General features: G+C 39.1%; 1 protein-coding gene across 2 annotated transcripts in view; it reads right to left on the reverse strand.

Moving 5' to 3' along the window:
• CDK14 (cyclin dependent kinase 14) overlaps positions 1 to 19,395 on the reverse strand; it is a 311,069-nt gene that overhangs the window by 275,732 nt on the left and 15,942 nt on the right. The window lies entirely within an intron of this gene.

The following is a 19,395-nucleotide window of genomic DNA, read 5'->3' on the forward strand; positions in this document are numbered from 1 at the left end:
AAGTGGCTACAATCCTGTCTCCATCCCAACTGCCACACGGAATTGAGCTGAGGTGGTGAACACTTTCTGTATGTAAAGCCCCTTCTCTTTTGCATACTTTTGTTCTTAATATTGCTGCTTCTGTGCATTTCTTATTCCACTGCTTTGTGCTCCAGAAAATTGTTATTCCATATTCTCTGCCTTTGTCCCTCTCTTACCAGAAGGGGCAGGAGAAAGAGGACTGACTTATTTGGAGTTTAATTTCCAGCCAGTGTTAAACTACCACAATAAAAATCAAAGAGAACTCATTTGCTTGTCCACAGTTTAATGTAATAGCCTCCAATCTGAAGTCACTTCTCCCAACAATAGACTGTTCTGCTGCAGTAAAGAAACCCAGTACAACTGAAAGTTGATCCATTGAAAGAACTGTTTCAGTTTGTTTCAAATCAGATTAATAGATTAAGAAAGAGCCTTTTAAATTTTCTTTTGACATACTCTATTTTTATTACCTAGCTGTTCTTGTGAATTTTAATGCATTAAAAACCTCATGTAACTGAGCATGAATGGAGGTTGTGAGAATCAAATTTACTGCAAAGGAGCCCTTTCAAAAAGGGGATACTCAACATTAAAATTTCCAGTATAAAAAACAACAAAGTAAGCTTGGCTAAACCTTTACTGCAAAAATTAGGCTGTAGAATCATGCAACCATAGAATCATTTGGCTGGAAAAGAACTTTAGGACCATACATTCCAACTGTTAACCTAAGACTGCCAAGGCCACCACTAAACCATGTCCCCAGGCATTACATCTACACTTCTAAGTCTTTTTTATGTCTTTTTTTTTTTTTTACATTTACTTTTTTTGCATCTTTTAAGTACCTCCAGGATGGTGATTCAACCATTTCCTTGGGCAACCGTTTCCAATGCTTGACAACCCTTTCATCTGAAGAAGTTTTCCTAATAACCAATCTAAACCTCCCCTGGTGCAACTTGAGGTAACTTCCTCTCATCCTGCCCACTTGTTACGTAGATAAGAGGCTGGACCCCACTTGGCCACAACCTCTTTCAGGCAGTTGTAGAGAGCACTAGCATCTTCCCCTAGTTTCCTGTTCTCCAGGCCAAACACCCCCAGCTCCCTCAGCTGCTCCTCATCAGACTTGCTCTCCAGACCCTCTCCCAGCTTTGTTGCCCTCCTCCGGACATCATTTCAACGTCCCAGAACTGAGCCCAGTATTTGAGGTTGAGCCTCACCAGTGCCAAGTAGAGGGACAGTCACTGCCCTGGTCCTGCTGGCCACACTAGTGCTGGTACAGGCCGGGATGCCACTGGCCTTCTTGGCCACCTGGGCACACACTGGCTCAGGTTCAGCCATCTGCTGACCAGCACCCCAAGGTCCTTTTCTAGCAGGCACCTTTCCAGCCACTCATTCCCAAACAGCACTACAGGGAGTTGTTGTGGCTCACGTGAAACACCTGGTACTTCACCTTTATAAACATGACCTCATACCATTGGCCTTGGCCCATCAATCCAACCTGTCCAGATCCTTCTGCAGAGCCTTCCTACCCTCCAGCAGATCAAAACTTCCACACAGCTTGGTGCTATCTGCATGCTTACTGATCCCCTGGTCCAGTTCATCAATAAAGATATTAAATAGGACTGGCCCCAATACTGAGCCTTGGGGTACCCCACTAGTGACCAGCCACCAACTGGAGGTAGAGGCATTCACCACCACTCTCTAGGCCCAGACATCCAGACAGTTTTGAACCTACCGAAGTGCTGTTGCTGTCCAAGACACAATCAATCAGTTTCTCTAGGATAATGCTTTGAGAAACAACATCATAACTCCAGAGATCCTAATGGCTAGGAAGCTTGCACTGTCCAAAGCCACATATATTGGGTCTGGCTGAGATGGAATCCATTTTCCCCACAGCAGCCCTCATAGTGCTGTGCTTTGTATCAGTAGCTGGTGAGGTGTTGATGAACACTCGTGTTTTGGCATCTGCAGAGCAGCACTTGCACAGCATCTGCACTGCCTCTCCGACTTCTCAGCCCTTCTACCTGGAGCTGGAGCTGGGCAAGATTTTGGGAGGGGACAGAGCCAGGACAGCTGACCCCAAGTGACCAAAGGGATATTCTATACCATATGGCATCTGTTTAGCAATAAAACATAAAAGAAAGGAAGAGAAGTGGGAGGGTGGCGTTTGTCATTAGGATGTTTGTCTTCCAGAGCAACTGCTAGGCACACTGAAGCCCTGCTTTCTGGGAAGTGTCTGGACATCACCTGCTGATGGGAAGTAGAGAATAGTCTTCTGTTTTCCTTTGCTTCCATGCATGTGACCTTCACCCTATTAAACTGCCTTTATCTTGATCTTCACATTTTCTCCATCTTATTTCCTTTCTCCTCCATCCTGCTGAAGATGGGTGTGATAGAGTGGATGGTGTGCAACTGGCATCCAGCCATGGTCAGCTCACCACACTGCATAATGTTGATGTCCTTCTCAAAGAGACTTTGCTGACACAGCATGACTAATCAAAAGTCTGGTCATCAAATGCCATGTGACCAATCCTGCCAAAACCAGCTTAATCCAACAGGTTGTCAAATGCTTTAACTCGCGCTGCACCTCATTCTTCAAGTCATCTTTTTTTCTTGGGGACACTTGCACAATCAAGAACAAATGTACGAAAAAAAATACTCTGCAGAAGAAAAATTGCTCTTTTGCCTACAAATTACTGCCATGACAACACTTTAAATCCAAAGCAAGAAGAAAGAACTACTCCAGAGACTACAACTATTTTATATGGCAGAAACAAAAGCATTCATTTTCAACAAGAGATCCCTATGGTTAATTCCTCTGTTTCTAAAGGCAGCTCCCACCATATAAAATACCCCAGTGCATGTCAGAGTTTCAAATATCAAAAGGTCATACTTCAGTAATTAAATCACTGGATGCTGTACACAAGAATTTTCCAACTTTCTCAGTCACAGTGTAACATTTAAATTCATTTTGAACTCACACCCAGTCAATCAAATACATGCATGACACCTATTTTCAGGGTTCTACTCTGACAATAAGAAAAATAATGTTATAAAAAAAAGTTAATCTCATGCAAAATCTATCTTACCACACTATAGTAATGCATCAAATGACAAATCACTGACTCCTGGCAATAACTGATATACAACAAATACCATCCCAGTTCATTTGTATAGCCTTTACTTAAAACAAATACAGACAACTTATTATCTGTTTTCCATACTGAAGCTCTTTAAAAATACTGTTTCATTAAACTGTGGGCTTGATGCATTTTTAAAATTCTTTCACTCTTCCCAAAAAAGTAACTGCCAGAAAAAATTTAAAGGTATTTATACAGTAAAAAAGCTGCTGTAGTAAACCAGAAAGCATATGAAACATTCTTGCCCACACAAGTCAAAAAATATTAAGTTATGGAAGTTCGATGCAACAGCTCAAAGCCTTACTTCCAGAGATAGAATTTTTTAAGTAGTTGGACTAAAAAAATTTCCTCAAAGTTGAGGAAATTTTCCTCAAAGCATATGCTACACTTAACAACCACTAGACATAGTGGCATTACTTAGATTCAGCCTTATCTATCTGTACAAAAAAGTGAAAAACACAGATGTAAGCAGGTTGAATGGGTTTTGGGTTTACCTCTTTGTAGCTTTAAATACATGCTTGTAGTTTACACATTTCAAGCTCTGTAAAGTCATTATCCAAATGTGGAACCAGATGAATTCAAACAGTTTGACACCTGAGATATCCAAACCAGTCCTGAAGTCCTCAGCCTAATGACCAAGGGGCCAACTTCAAAGAAGCTGTCAGCATCAAGAGAAATTGTGTCAAAAACCTCCAAGTGTTGTTGTTGTTGGGATTGGTTCCTAGCCCCGGCAGCAGTGACCCAAACTCTCAGGTCCCAGGCTTCACACCTTGGTGTGAGCTTTGTGCCCTGCGGTGGTGGCAGTCTTGGCCTGTGATGGTACAGTTATTTTCAAGTCTGACTTCAAAACAAGTATTAGGGTGTATAAAATTATACAAAATTAAGCCTATTATTTCCATAGATTGCCCTTATGTCAAAAACTTTCCAGGCCTCTTCATCCCTTTGCTTTTTATTACTTTACTGATGATGAGGTAGTTTCCTGTACTTACAAACATAAAGCAAATTAAAAAGTCCTCATTTTCATACTAACTTCCACTACCTTTTAGGTTTTCACATACCTTTTACCCCAATTTAAAAACAAAAATAGTATTTCATTAAAAAGACCCAAAATGAAATGTTTTTTTATGTATCACGCACTGCTTATTAAATATAAGAAAAAGAGTAACTTTTTTCAAAACAGATTCACCTTAGAATGTGCACCTTAGAAGCGGTGTAGCCTGCTCCCCAAAATTAAAGCATTCATTTGCACAGAACACAGGTAGCTACACATTTCTATAACTGGGACTTAAACCTGATAGCTACACTAATGTCTGCTAGTATGTTTTTTAAAAATCCTGTGCCAGCGATGGCAGCCTAGGTATTTACCGGTATTGCATGTCTATACCATAATAAGATTTACTATATGTAGGTGTATATGTTTATTCATTTATTCTCATCCAGATGTCCCATCTAAATGTCAAAATATACATATGAAAGATTTACACATCAGTTGTAAGTGCACTTTGAACTTCCCCACCATTATAGGATTGACTTTGCAAAAACAAATATTGTACACTGAGCTGCTGTTTTACAGAGATGCTGTGAGGCAATAGAACTATTTTGTCAAAAAATATACAGAATTTAAGACTCAGCTTAAAACTACCTAAGTACTGAAACAGGCAGGTAACATTATTTCCTTTGACTCCTCCTCCCCAATCACCTCATAAGAACAGCTGTAATGAAATTTTACCAATTCCTTCAAACTAACACTACATCAGAAGTACTTTAATAAGTATAAAAAAATCAAACATTCAAATAAATACTTCCAAATTGAACACCATAGTTTTGATGAATTCTCTCTGAATGAATGAGAGTTGGCACCAAAAAGAAACTCTGAGTTGTACTTAAAAAAGGGGTTTTTTCCTCATTTTTATGACCTAAAAACCTAAAAATCTCAACTGGCTTCTTTGACTTCCTGCCCCAGCTGTAGAAGAGGCACTCACCACTCTGCTCCCAGCAGTGGGCAAAAGACACTTGGTCATCCGAAGGACAATTTTTTATCCTAAGTGCCAGTGCAAACAAACCAAACAAATACACAGTAGACAAGCACAGAGACTGAAGAAGTGGAAGACCATTTCTAACACTGCACCATCACCCCAGGATATATTGCAGTAATCAGAAAAAAAATAACAGCTTTTGTAATCACAGTTTTATGCATCCCAGTGCCACTTTTTGCTTTCAATATTAGTATGAGAGGAGGGACCTCAGCCAATTTTTTTTTTTAATCATCCGGATCTTAATGAAGTTTATGTCCCTGCTTGCTGTTAAATTACACAGATTAGTAACACATGAGTAAAAGAAATACAATCCTTCACATGATTACATTTTAAATTACCACATCTGAGAGGGAAAGCACAAACAACATGCACTTGGCATGTGTGGAACATTTGCTGCCCAGTTTTGAAGGCAGGACTTCTGTTCAAAAGCCTCTACCTCTTCAGCCAAAGAAATAATTTATTCAGCTGGCTGCCATTACAGACTTCTCAATGGGAGAAAGTACCTTCTAACACTGTACAAATACAGTGGCAATGAAATACAAGAACAAAGAATTATCTGGACTCAACTGTTCATCAAATGCTTCTGAACCTGTGGCCCCAGCTGACACTGCACAGATGCACAGAACCCAAGGATGCAAAGGTATGCACATGCAACCCTCCACATTTCCACCCTGACATTTAGACTCTGCCAACCAGGTATCTTAAAGGATTTTATATATTGCAGCTCCAACCACGAGTTTATCAAATGCCTATGAATGTGCCTGATCTGTGCAGTTATGGGAAAAAGGACGCTTCACTTAACCTCATCTGGAGTATGTACCGTTCATCTCAGATCAGACACCAGTTTGCAACCACGTACATTCATAATGTGTTCCTATCAGGTGTTTAATATATATCCAAATCCTACTGCTAACATCATTTTAGTAGTTAATCAATCAAGCCTAAATGTTCCCAAGTTCAAAGCCAGCAGCTGCTGTGTGCTGACACGGATCCAGCAATGAGCGGTTTGTTTAGGATTACGTACCCAATTCACCTCCACGTCTAAGGATGCTCATGGTGCTGTGCAGCAAGGGTCTCAGCACCATTTTTCTCCACCAATTAATTAGCTCATCAACTGAAGACAGCTCAGGGGGCATGGGATTGAAAATCTACCATCAACATAAACTACTTTTCCTAGCAATCACTGGTGGAGACAATAAATGGCCTTGCCAAAACACAGTGTGTATCCCAGTGCTACTTGAATACATTACCCTCCAAATAGGAATGAGAAGCAGATCATTTGATTAGCTTGATCTAGATGGGGGAACACTGTATACAGCCCCACAACCTTCAACCCAGACTTGGACAGCCATCAAATATTGGGGCTTTTTAAAGATGGCCATTTTGATTCTACTTCCCTTAATAACATAGTATCAGCAATTCTTTAGTCCTTGAATAAGGCACTGATTTGATACATTTTGTGCTTGAAAGACACACAACACCACAACTACAAGAACACCTTTTTCAAATAAACTTTTCATAACGCAATACCAGCTCCATTTTGTTCAAACCTTGCAATTCAGAGGCAATTGTTTTGGACAGCAGAACAGCAACCTCTGGCATGACTCCCACCAGCTGCCTCCATTCACATGTAAACCACAAAGGTTGGAGGATATTTTTCCTCACAGACTTGTCCATGAATGGTATGACATGATTCAGAAAGGAAAAACCCAAAAAGACACGCTATTAATAGCCTCTCTACACATTCCCAACTAATAACTCAGTTTCTAAGTCTTTCCCTGTGTTTTCCATCATTTCCCTCTCCTGATTCTCTTATTCTGGTAACACTGCCAGGCTAGACACTCCTTTTTTTTATTCCTCTTACTCTGCTTTCTTTCTTCTGTGCTGGAAAGGAGGCTTTGTCCTATTCATTTTCCAACATGCTGAGCACAACTATAGGAGAATCTGCTTATTGCCTCAAACTATTGCTCACTGATGGGTGAAATAAATAACAGTGTCTTGCTCCTTCTCTTTCCCACACTTTATTCCTTAGCAATGCAAAACAGAGTCTTTATATCAAAAAATAATGCATTTCTTCTTTTTAGAGGGGTCTTGGTAATGCTACAAACCTGAAGGAAGTGACAGTAAATATCATCAATCTTAGATTTTTTCTGGCATCCTTCTGCCACAGAGTTTATTTGTACAGTCTGTAGAACCACTTTGGCCAAAATTTTACTTTCTGAGCATGCCAAGTTCACTTCAGATGGCTGACATTCCCCAGAAGAGCCAGGGAACAAAGAAAAAGAAACATCTTGGGACTTCCCACTTCCTCTCAGCAAGACCCTGTCTCAAACCTCCTGCCCTCAAAAATATGTAACCACTATATTCTGTGTAATTTCCAGTGATAGAAAAGTTCTCCAATCTGCCTTCCCAGTTTAAAAAAAATGGATATTTGTGCTTAAAGGGGAAGAAGGAGCAAAAGCAAGATGAATTTTTTCAAAAAATATTTTAAGTATCACATTTAAAAGCTCTGTTTTGTAACTATTTAGTTTCTTTCCATTACTTGCTTTTGACATACAAATACAAATGCTATTGATGAAAGTCAAACAGAAAACTATATCCCTCTGCATGTAGGACTTTAAGCTAAAAAGACCTCAGAAAGCCAAATTAACTATCTCCCCTCATCAGATCTACCAGAGACAAGCTCTGAGGACCACAATTGGTAATAAATTACACTGGTGACATATTCTTACTCACTTTTGCTTGAATCTCACACCCCAAAATATAATGAAAGCAATTTTAATTTATATTGACAAAATTACCCACTAAGAAGACATAGACAGCATTGATGATCAAACTGCTGATAGAATTTATAGTATATGTTCATATACTAATTTACCCACAATAAGTTATTAAGCTACTTCCTCACATCACCTTTTGAAAACTAATGAACTTTTCCAGGTATTTGACTATGAAGACCTTTTTCTGTAATACTGGACACTGAAGCTGCCTGGAAGCCACCAGCTCATGTGCCCCTCTCAACTTTTGTTTTGATCTTGAAAGGGATCAGATTTTCCTGCCCTATCTGAAAATTCCACATGGTTCAGATTTAATTTCTGAGGGGCGAGAAATCTTTTTTTCCCTCAGTATCCTTATGCACTCCAATTAATTCATTCAGATATCTTCTCATACCTGTACTATCTATACACTACTGAATAAAGATTCTAACAAACCTGCAGAAACAACCCTGCTACAATGGCTAGCTTTAACACACAGATTTCCGATTATTCATGCATGTTTTGAAATTTGTTTAAATTCCCTTCTGGGCAGAGGTTCTTCAAATACAGTCAACATTTCTTTCTCATTAATTAACGGGAGCTATTTTTTACTTCAATATTATTTGAATAGTAAATGTTGAAATGCATGTGAAATGAGTTGCCTTACAAAGATACAGAAATTCCTGCTCTTCCTCCTAGTGCACTGGACAGAAATTTGCTCTTGACAACTGCAGCAGCCAAATGAGACAGCTCACAACATTACAATAATTGAAGGAGTAAATCACTGTAGTAGATGGAGTGCTGACATTGTTATGCCACATTCAGAGCTTCATGTTAAAAACCCAATTCCTAGATCAAATGACATATTTTAAGTTCTTAATCACTTTTCAATATAATTTTTTTTATGTACACTTACAGAACCTTTCCTAATTTCCTCTGCTTTTCCCACTTTTTACCTTGGGGATGATAAAATTCTGATTCACTTTATCTGAAATACTTATTTCAAGAAACAGATGATACTTCAGTAGTGATGTAGTAGGCTACATCAGATCTAGGTTCTGTTTGAATTACTTCATCTTCTTGTATCTCAGTTAATTGTCTGAAGACGATGCAGTCCGTATTTCCAAATGACTCTCCAGGTTTCTGTTTGTCAGTATGACCATCTAGCTGACCTATCTAACCCAACTTGATCCTTCAGCTGGTATCTGAAACTATCTGTGGTGTTCCCCATTCTATCTCCAGCATTGCCACTGATAAAAGATGCAGTGTACACACTTCCAATTGTTTCCTTCCTTCCTTCCTTCCTTCCTTCCTTCCTTCCTTCCTTCCTTCCTTCCTTCCTTCCTTCCTTCCTTCCTTCCTTCCTTCCTTCCTTCCTTCCTTCCTTCCTTCCTTCCTTCCTTCCTTCCTTCCTTCCTTCCTTCCTTCCTTCCTTCCTTCCTTCCTTCCTTCCTTCCTTCCTTCCTTCCTTCCTTCCTTCCTTCCTTCCTTCCTTCCTTCCTTCCCTCCCTCCCTCCCTCCCTCCCTCCTTCCCTCCTTCCCTCCTTCCCTCCTTCCTTCCTTCAGTCTTTCTTTTCTTTCCTTCTTTCCTTTTTATCTCTGACAGATGTTTCTAAACAATACACTCTCCTTTCCCCTTCATGGCATTCTCTGTATCAATGGCTGTGTGCATGTTCTTCAGCCAGTCTCTGCTGAATGCAAGTCATTCAGCACATCAGGATCTGCTGGGAAAACAGGCAGATACGAGAGGAATACATGAGATGCCTTTATGGCAGAAGGCATGAATGAAACAACTGTTTCTTTTTTGATCTGTAAACAACTACAGATGTTCTAGACAACGTGTCTTTGCTAGACAAAGGAAACTAGGAAGCTGTTCCTGACAGTGTCCTGAGGCCTTTCCTCCAGACTGCCCTCTCCCAGCAAGGAAATCCCACAAAGATGTAGAGTAAAATACCTCATACCACTCATGCTAACAAAACCAGATAAACAAAGATAAGATCCAACTTCCAAGTCACATCATTGAAACACAATCTAGAGGTGTGATCAGAATATAAAAATTTATACACACATCAGTCATGACATCAGTATACTCCTTTCCTTTTAAGTTGAATATAAAATGTATTAAGAAACAGCACTTATAATCAGAAGACAGTTTAATGGCATTTGGTATCGTTATTCACTTAACAGTAACAGTAGAAAACATTTCTTTTAAAAAACCCAGTTGTTGTGGGAAACATGGTGCCCTTAGAGCCATCAGAGCAGGAGCTGCAGCCTCCACAGTACTACAAAGTCAAGGTTAATGCCCTTCCAAAGCATTTAAGTACTGCTGTTTGCAGCAACCTGAACTGAACAACAAGGTAACGTGTGCTGCCCCTGGCTGCCTGGAGGTAATTTTCTTCACAGCAGCCCATCTGGTGCTGTTTGTATTTGTGACCAAGGCAGTACAGGTAACACAGCACTGTTTCTGCTGCTGGTGGTGCTTGCACACACTCAAAACCTTCTCTGCCTCTCACACTGATGTAGGCTGAGGGTGGGCAAGGACATAGCCAGGACAGCTGACCCCACATGACCAAAGGGACATTCTGTGATACATAACGTGATGATCAGCCATAAAAACTGGGGGTTTGAACTTTCCAAGGTAGCTGCTGCTCAGAGACTGCTTGGTCTCACTCTGCCTGTGGGAGATGGTGAGTGGCTGCCTTTACATCACTTGTGGGTTTTCCTACCTTCACTTATTAAACAGTCTTTATCTCAACTCACAAGGCGGCTTTCTTGCTTTTACTCTTCCAATTCTTATCCCACTGCAGTGAGCAAGGGAGGAAGGGAGGGTGGGAGGGAGGGAGGGGCTGGTAGGTGCTTATTTGCTGTCTGGATTAAACCCACCACATAAAGTCTTGACTTAAAAAGCTTTACTGTAAGTACTTGTGAAATGTGAAGTTATCGTGCTGCTTAAAACATATGTCTGTTACAGACTTAAACACTCATCACTTGCTGAAATGAAATAGCAGAAGTATCATATTCTCAACTTTATATATAGAAAACAAAGCATTTCATACAACTGCAAGGTTATGTGGGCATACTTAAGAATAAATAGATTCTGTATTTTAAAGTACTTTCAGAATGCCCATCTTGTAGGGTTCAGAACCCTGGATTACCAAGAAACATCCCTGTGAATGGAAGCTGTTGATCAGAGCACCTTTAGGAAGTGCTGCAGGTATTTTAAATAGATTTTAGTAATTAAACAACCAGGGACAAAACAGAGCAAGTCTAGTATTTCCTCCCAATAATACAGCATAATAAGCGCAGATTCTGTTCCAATGTTATGCAAATATGGGCTACAATTGCAAGTTAAAACTCTTCTGTAGAAAGAGGCTGCATGCCAACAGAAGTGTACATCCTATTCTTCTTTATTTCACCTTTATTTTTGGAAGGAAAAAAATGTCCTTATAAAGGAGAGAATATTGAGCAGTATTTTGGGCTTCTGTAATTCTTTAAATTCAGAGCAGAATTACAACCGTTCCAGCCTCCCTTGTTTTCTAGGTATTTTCTATACCTTATTTTCTATTGATTATTTTCTAAAATATTCAAATGGGAGACTAGACAAAACAACCTACTGAGGTTTCTTCCTATTTTCTTTCAGATGAACTTTTTGTATGCCACTTCTCTACAGAGGTGTTCTACTGCATACTTATGAACTCATGGTAATGCTGAAGTTTAATGGCAGGGCTGTCAGGCCACAAACAATGTAAGCACAAACTGCACCAACACTGCAAAAACTCTACAGAGTGAAAATAAAAACCAATGTTCTCATTTGAAAAAAAAAAAAAAAAAATCTAATTTGACACAAGCAATACTCTGAAGCATAAGCACCAACATAACAAAAGAGGAAATGAAACTGATCCCACAAAAATAGACATACAAAGCAGAAGAACGAAGGTGGCACATACAATAGCCTGTGGTATATTACTATGAGAGCTACAAGCAAGATAACTGAACCCATGTACACAAAATATTTTGAAATACAGATGATGGATGATAAGCATAACTTCAAAAAATATATCAGAAGTTATACATAATCTTAATTAAATATAAAACATTATCATGTATCAAGTCAAGAAATAGAAAGATATAGAAAATTAGGCTGGTCAAAAGTTTTCCACTTTTTTTTCAGAGGCATAATGGTTTCTGGAAAGATGTCATTAAGAAAGGATTTTTCAGAACCAAAATTGGACCTAGGTATTATCTCATCTCTGTAAAAGAGAGAATTATCTGGTGATCACAAAATGCAGCTGGGCTGTGTAATACACATGCTGAAACACTAGCTTGTCTAGAGTGGGCTGGATCTTCTTTAAGAAGAGGAAAGACAGCCTTTCATCCTGTTACAGACAAAAAAGGGATCTGAAATCTCAGTACTTTGAAGAATAGATAAAATGTTTATTTCTCAGCTCAAAAAGTAAGGCGTACCACACTTTACACAGTAAAGGAGCCTTTACTCACAACTCTTCCCTGATGTTAAATGAAAGAGCATATGCTCATATACACAAAAAAAAATGCCCACAGAGATATCCAAACTTGCAGGAAACAGAATACAAACAAATTAAAGCAACAAGTCCCTGTGGTCTCATTTGGAAATACTGCACAGGAAACCCAAGTCGTAAGGTGAAACTATTCTGACTAGGAATGCAAATAGAAACTAAATAGAAAACAGTTTAGTTGTAAGTTATTTTAAAATATTTAACAATTCAAGAAGGCACAATGAAGACAACTTCATAATAAAACACTTGCTTTTCATTAGCATTTTTGTGAAGTTTGTAAAATCTCTAGAGAATGTGTTGCCCAAATATGAAGTCACATTTTGAATACTGTGTAAGTAACAAGACATCTTCCCCTCCCTAGAAAATATCCAGATCCTTCACTATAGTCCAGTTTTCCTTCACTGTTCTTCTCTTTACTCTCTCCAGGCTATTCTATGATGGATTTGTCAGCAGCTCCAGCTCTCTCCTAAGAGACAACTCATTTCTGCAAAAATAATAATTTTCTTCTCTTTATTTATGCCAGGCATTTGAGTAAGATAAATCAGAAACTATAAAAGATGAACCAAGGCAAAGACAGGACTATACCTGGAGTTTTGCCAACAAAAGTAGCATTGTTTAACAGAATTACCCCTAAGAAACATTTCCATGTCACTGTGATTTTTATGTGCCCCTAGCTCCAAACATAAAAATGCCAATATTGGATGAAACCACTCAGCCAGTACGTTTTCTCTGTCTCTAAATAGATAAGCTCTGTGGGTTCTCTTGAGGGAGAGCACATACCCTTCCAGTGAGAGTCATCTCCAGATGTTTTCCATTTGTCCCCTCCTCCAACATGTGCTTGTTGCCCCCAGACATGCTTCACTGTCTTGGGGAAAAGTTCACCCCCACCCCAAGCCCTGGCAAGGCTTTTTCCAGTCCTGAAGCACCTTTACTGCAGGAAGGCAGAGAAAGCAACACAAGGCAATGAGGTCAGTTCCATGGAGCTCTCCACAGAAAACTTCCCCCTGTCTGCTTAATTCTTTTTTTACTCAACTTGTCCACATCACCCATAGATTTGCATATCTGACATAATTCTCCTTGGTGGTCTTTTCCAGGTTTAACAATCCTACTCTATTTGTTTTCTCCCTGCAGCACAGTTAACTGCCGTACCTGGGTTGTCCAATTCCAGCAAGTCCTTTCCAAGAAGGACTCCAGAGGGCACCCTGATAGACTACCAAAGAGAGAGCAAAGAAAACAGTGACACCCTTTGTAAAGGCATGCGAGGGAAAAAAACATCCTTGACTCCCTCAACTATCTCCTCCCCAAGTCCTTCAAAGTGCCAAGTCAAAATCAGAGGAGGAGCAGGGCAGCATGTCTGTCATCTAGAAAAGCTGATAGCTGCTAGCTTCCTCTCCCAAATCCCTCTGGTTAGCATGAGGGAAATCATTTATATCAAGTAAAGATGGTAAAGTTTATATGCAATAGGTATAACAAATACAGACAGGATTCAATGAGCAAGTAAAGATGCAACCTGCCTAACATGGATATCCGTAGTTGGAATGCATTGTGTTAGAGAAATCAATTTATTCTGTACTTGCATTCATGTTTGGATACAACTGCTTTGCATAGCCTCAGAATAAATACCAACTTTCCCCTTATACTTGCAAGCACATTTGTGTTTATTACCTTAAAAGACTGAAAGTCATTATGAATATTTCTAATATCCTTTGCTACTTTTTGAACATGTACTTCCTTAAAACCAGCCAACTTTTTAAAAGTTATATATAGTCAAAGATAAATGCAGCATAAGTTAGAAAACTCATTTTCTTAGAATAAGCCTAAAGAAGAGTTCATTTGTCCATATTAAAGCATAACATAACAGCACTTAGTAATGGGGGAGAAAAAGGAATGGGGGGAGATACCTATGCATGCATCAAAGCTTCACTTTTATAATATAAAAGCAGTAGGTAACAGGCTGAAGCAGCATTACATAGATACTTCATAAGGAAAAGTTATGTTTTAAGTATGGAAGAATTTTAATTTTCTCTCCCAAGTTTTTTTGTAGCACACTTTTTTTCTTCCAAAAGAACTAAACTAAACCTGAAAGACCAGTTTATATACCTGCTGCAGCTGCAAGGGACAAAAAAAATTTATGGCATGATTTGCACGTTGTCATGTTAATCACTTCTGCACCTCTTGTCAGCAATCAGTCAAGGCTGCTAACATTTACCTGAACAATAACCATTGTTTTCAACAAGAAAAATTACTACCTTGTGCCCATTTTTCTTATTAAGTATCGTTTTACAAATTAAGGCTTTGATTCTACGAGTACACACATTTTTGACAAGTTCATGTATTTCCCTGCAAGCCAGTGAGGCTCTCAGCCCACAAAGCACAGAGAACTTCATGCTTTGCAAAAGCTTTACTAAGAATTTAGGAACCAAGTATTAAAATCTACTTTAGTAACTAATAATATGAATCCAGCTGAGAAATGCATGTTAATAACCTCCTTATTAAAAGGTACTTAAAATGCTGACCCCATCAAGGTTACCAGAACAGTAGGTTTTTGTGATCAAAATATAAATAAAAATATCTGGAAAGAGAGAAAAATAACAGACACGGCAGAAGATTAAAGAGGGATAACAGAAAACTTAGGTAATCACGAATGTGAGGATTTTAGTATTTAGGCCCTGTCCATATCTTACTAAGTAATAAAAACCAAAACAGTAATCAATACTCATTTTCAAATCCAGAATAAACAATAAGTTTATGGCTCACATCAATTCTAGAGAGAGCTTTATGATGTTTTTAGTGGCACAGGACATTAATTAGAAATGTCAAAATGCACCTCAGCATTGGTGCTTTGTTTTCCATTTGTCTCGGTTGTTAACTTTGGCCATTAAGACAAAAACCCAAAACCAAACAAACAGCAAAACAAAAAAATCTGCTTTAATGACCACAATTCACTAAGCCATAGCTGATTTTTCATTATGAGTTTTGGGATTCATTTTTTAGTATTTTACATACTAATTAACTAGTTTGGGAGAAAACCCTCTCCAGGGGACCATTAATTAATTACAGGCATATTGTTTATTAATGCATATTTTTCTTTTCCAAAACTGTGCAGCAAGAGTGAACATAATTTACTCCCTTCTCTTAAAAACTTAATAATAAGTCTTTTTTACTGCACTCTTAATTATAGCCCAGTTTTAAAGCATCCCCCACCTTGATCAAGCAGGAGCCTAAGGGTACCATTTTCTGGCATAATGAGCACAATCTTTTGGACTATTCTATTGAAGAAGTTTGGTGCTCAGGACAGAGCTTCATGAACCAGTTTGCAAGATGCACATCATCCTGCAATTACAAAATGGTGGCAATTCCAAAAATGCAAGCTAATATAAGGCAGTTCACCTCTAAAAGGGTAAACTGAAAAAAAAGAAAGGAGTAAAATACGTGATCATGTGCCAGTCTTAGGCAGAAAAATGAAATCAAGGTATGCCACTCTTTCAAAAGAAGAGGTCATTCGGCTGTGCTTTGTTGATGTTGACTGCAGCTTTATGCGTAAGCAAAGAGCTTACAGGTACAACACAGCCTTTTCCAATTAAGAATACAGCCCTGCTATCAACTCACAGACCCTTTCCTAGAAAGCAAGCATTAGACCCTGAAGTGTTAAAACCAAAATTACAACCAGGAGTCCTGTTGACAGCCAGTACAATGAAATGAGTAATTCTGGCTAGACTCTGGTTTCCCAGCTTTTTATTCCACAGGATATCTCTTAGTGCTAATGCTAATTCCAGAACTGGAAACATTTCAGGAACAAGTCTGTAAGCAGAGCAATTCACCATAGGAACCACTTAAAGATGAAGAATTGAGAGGTTTCAACTAGCCTGCATTTGCTCCACACAACTCCACATAAAGTTAGAAACATATCTAAGGAAGAAGTAAATGTGAAAACCAAGGTAAAAAATTGCACACAGCAGAAGTGTGATGGGATTTTCCCTCTTCCCCTAGGTTTATGGAGGAAGAACAACATGTTAAAAAAAATTATCTCCCTTCCCACCCTACTGCCTAGACCCACTACTAACCAGAAAAAAGTAGAAAAGTGAAAGTTCTTTACTTTTCTCTAATGCTGTCCCTCTCCAACCCTCCCAGTGTCCTTTACAAAGGGAATACTCAAAACACGGTACAGAATTCTTTTTATTTGACAAAGCTTATTTTTGCTCTGATGCTTTTGGCAGCAAATGTTTCCTCTTTCCAGATAAATCAATCTGGAGCCTCAAAATGACTGCACATTGCTACGAAGGGATAATTCCAGGCAAAAGATACTTTATTTCTGTCGGGAGTATGTGGTCTTTTAAAAGTTCATAAATACAGGTGATTTACATATATAGGTTATTCCCTCAGAGCCTCTTGTTTTTGAAACTAACCTCATGGAAGAGCAGGCAGAAGAGAAGCTTAAATACACATATTATGCATGTTAATAAAAACAAACAGCACTAGAGCCCCCTTTTTTGTAATTTCTCATGGGAACAGTTGATAAGAGGTAAAGCTACAGATTCCTGTTAGAGGAAAAAATTCAAACCTCAGCAATAAGCTCTGTGTTGCTTGCTCTGGAGTACCAAGTGTTGGGATTTGGGGAGGGAAAGAAACAGAAGGACTTTTACAGGGGTGTCTTTGGCAAATGAGTAGCGGATAGGAATGAGTTTCTAAAGGTAAACATTTTATTACAGATGTTTCTAGAGAATCTTCACAATTATATTTCTTCTCAGCTCTTATAAACAAGCGGTTTGAGACAGTATCTCCTACAGTCTTTCTAAGTACTTGGACATCAATTATTTGCAATGTACCACATGGAATCACAGATGAAGCAAATCACTTCCCCTTACAGAAACAATCAGAATATTGCAGGTGATCCCATATGACAAAAGTCACAATAAATCAATTGCATGTGATACAAGCAATGCAAAAAGCTTCAAAAAAATGCAGAAAGAAAGCAGCCTGTAAATAAGTTCACAAGAGAATGGTGGAGACTGGAAGGCTCCTCTGCAGGTCATCTGGTCCAACCCATCTGCTCAAGCAGGGCCACCTAAATCACAGTGCACAGGATGGGCAGGTTGTCCAGATGGCTTCTCCACAGATGGTGACTCCACAACCTTAATGGGAAACTTCTCTTTTTGCTAGGTCACTCTCACAGTAAAAATGTGTTTCCTGATGTTCAGGAAACTGTCTCAGTTGATGCCCACTGCCTCTGATCCTGTTGCATGGCACCACTGAGAGGAGCCTGACTTTGCCTTGGGTACATCCTCCCTTCAGGCCTTGGTAAGATTCCTCACTGCACCTTCTCCTCTCCAGGATGAACAGTCCCAGCTCTCTGTCATTCCTCACAGGAGAGATGCCCCAGTCCCTTAATCACTTTTGTGGCTCTTCATGTCTCCCTTGCTCTGGAACCCAGAACTGCCTGTACAGCAGGTGTGGTCTCATCAGTGCTGAGTGGGAGGGAGGGACCACCTCCACTTCACCTGCTGGCAATACCCCCAGTGCACCCCAGGACACCAGCACCCACCTTTGCAGCAAGGCCACATTGCAAGCTCACATTCAACTTCATGTCCACCAGGACTCCCAGGTTCTTTTCTGAAAAGCTGGTCAGTTCCAAACATAATAGGTTTTAATGAACAGTGTGGTCTGAACTTGGGGACTGAGTCTCTTTTTTAACTCCAGGCAAAATGCCATCTTGTACCCAGTTAAAGGCCATGGTGGGTGACACAGGGTTTATTCTGGATGTTGTCTCTCAGAGTGGCTCATACCAATAGTGACACGCCATGAGTGCAAGTTATGTGGTCTTGAGGCAAAATGAAGAGGTTGTGAATGATGACATTTAATCTAATTTCTTCCTGATTAATCATCTATTTGAAATCTTGAAGAAGGCTAAGAAGCAAACTCAGATTGTAACTAATATATTCCAACTGAATATCTCCTATTCCATTTGTGTTCTTTGGCACAAGGAAAAAGAATTACATTTTCCATTTTTTTGCCTTCCTCTCCAAGAGGCCTTCTCTCTGATTTTTTTCACAAGAAATAGAAACTGAACAAGGAAGATAGCCATGGCATTCTTCCAAATCTTAACAATAAAATAAACCAAGTTCACATAGGCTTCCAAGATAAGGATTCACTCACAGTAGAATATCTGCTCCAAAGTCTTGTATCACCACTGAACCCCAGCAGCCTCTTGAAATCACCTCCTCAGCAGCGAGTATTAAATATACTGATGAGTTCTGCTGGGTCTCAGGGGAATAGGTTCACACTTCACTAACTGAAGCTTAACTGACAATACCAAAATGAAACATCATTTTGACTGTAAAAGTCTGAATCGTTTCTGCCCCACCTGCGGATGAATGAAATAATTAGTGCTGGGAATAAACCTACCAGAGCATCTCAGTTAGAACACTGTTGAAATTAATGTGTAAGACAGAAATTTAAGAAAAGGATTCCTGTGTTCCATTACAGTATTTTTTCAAATATGACAGAATTGTCTTTCATAACCTTTTTCTTTTTACTTTTGAAGAAACATTTTATTGAATATCAGCTCTGTGTTGTTAAATATCAGCACAAACATAGTTTGAGCCCATTGTCTATATATCCATATAAAATGCATGACGACTAAGCATTCTGTTCACACCACTGAAAAAAACCCTGTTTTTAAGATATAAAAAATATATGCAGTCTAGCTCATAAGTGCTCAGCTACTGCAAACTGACTTTCAAAGATAAAAATACCATTTTCTTACTGACTTGAATAGAAAAAGTCCTGAAGTGCTACAGCACATCTTTTTGGAGGGCATGCAAATTAGGCACTTCCCTTCATCTTCTCTAAGCTTCTCTCATGATTTGATGATGGCCAGACAAATCACATTTAACTGAGCCATACCAGAGTAAAAACT

This window comes from Pseudopodoces humilis, chromosome 1 (genome assembly GCF_049639895.1).
Source record: "Pseudopodoces humilis isolate 2021_Gansu_Grassland_sample_001 chromosome 1, ASM4963989v1, whole genome shotgun sequence".
Lineage (NCBI taxonomy): Eukaryota > Metazoa > Chordata > Aves > Passeriformes > Paridae > Pseudopodoces > Pseudopodoces humilis.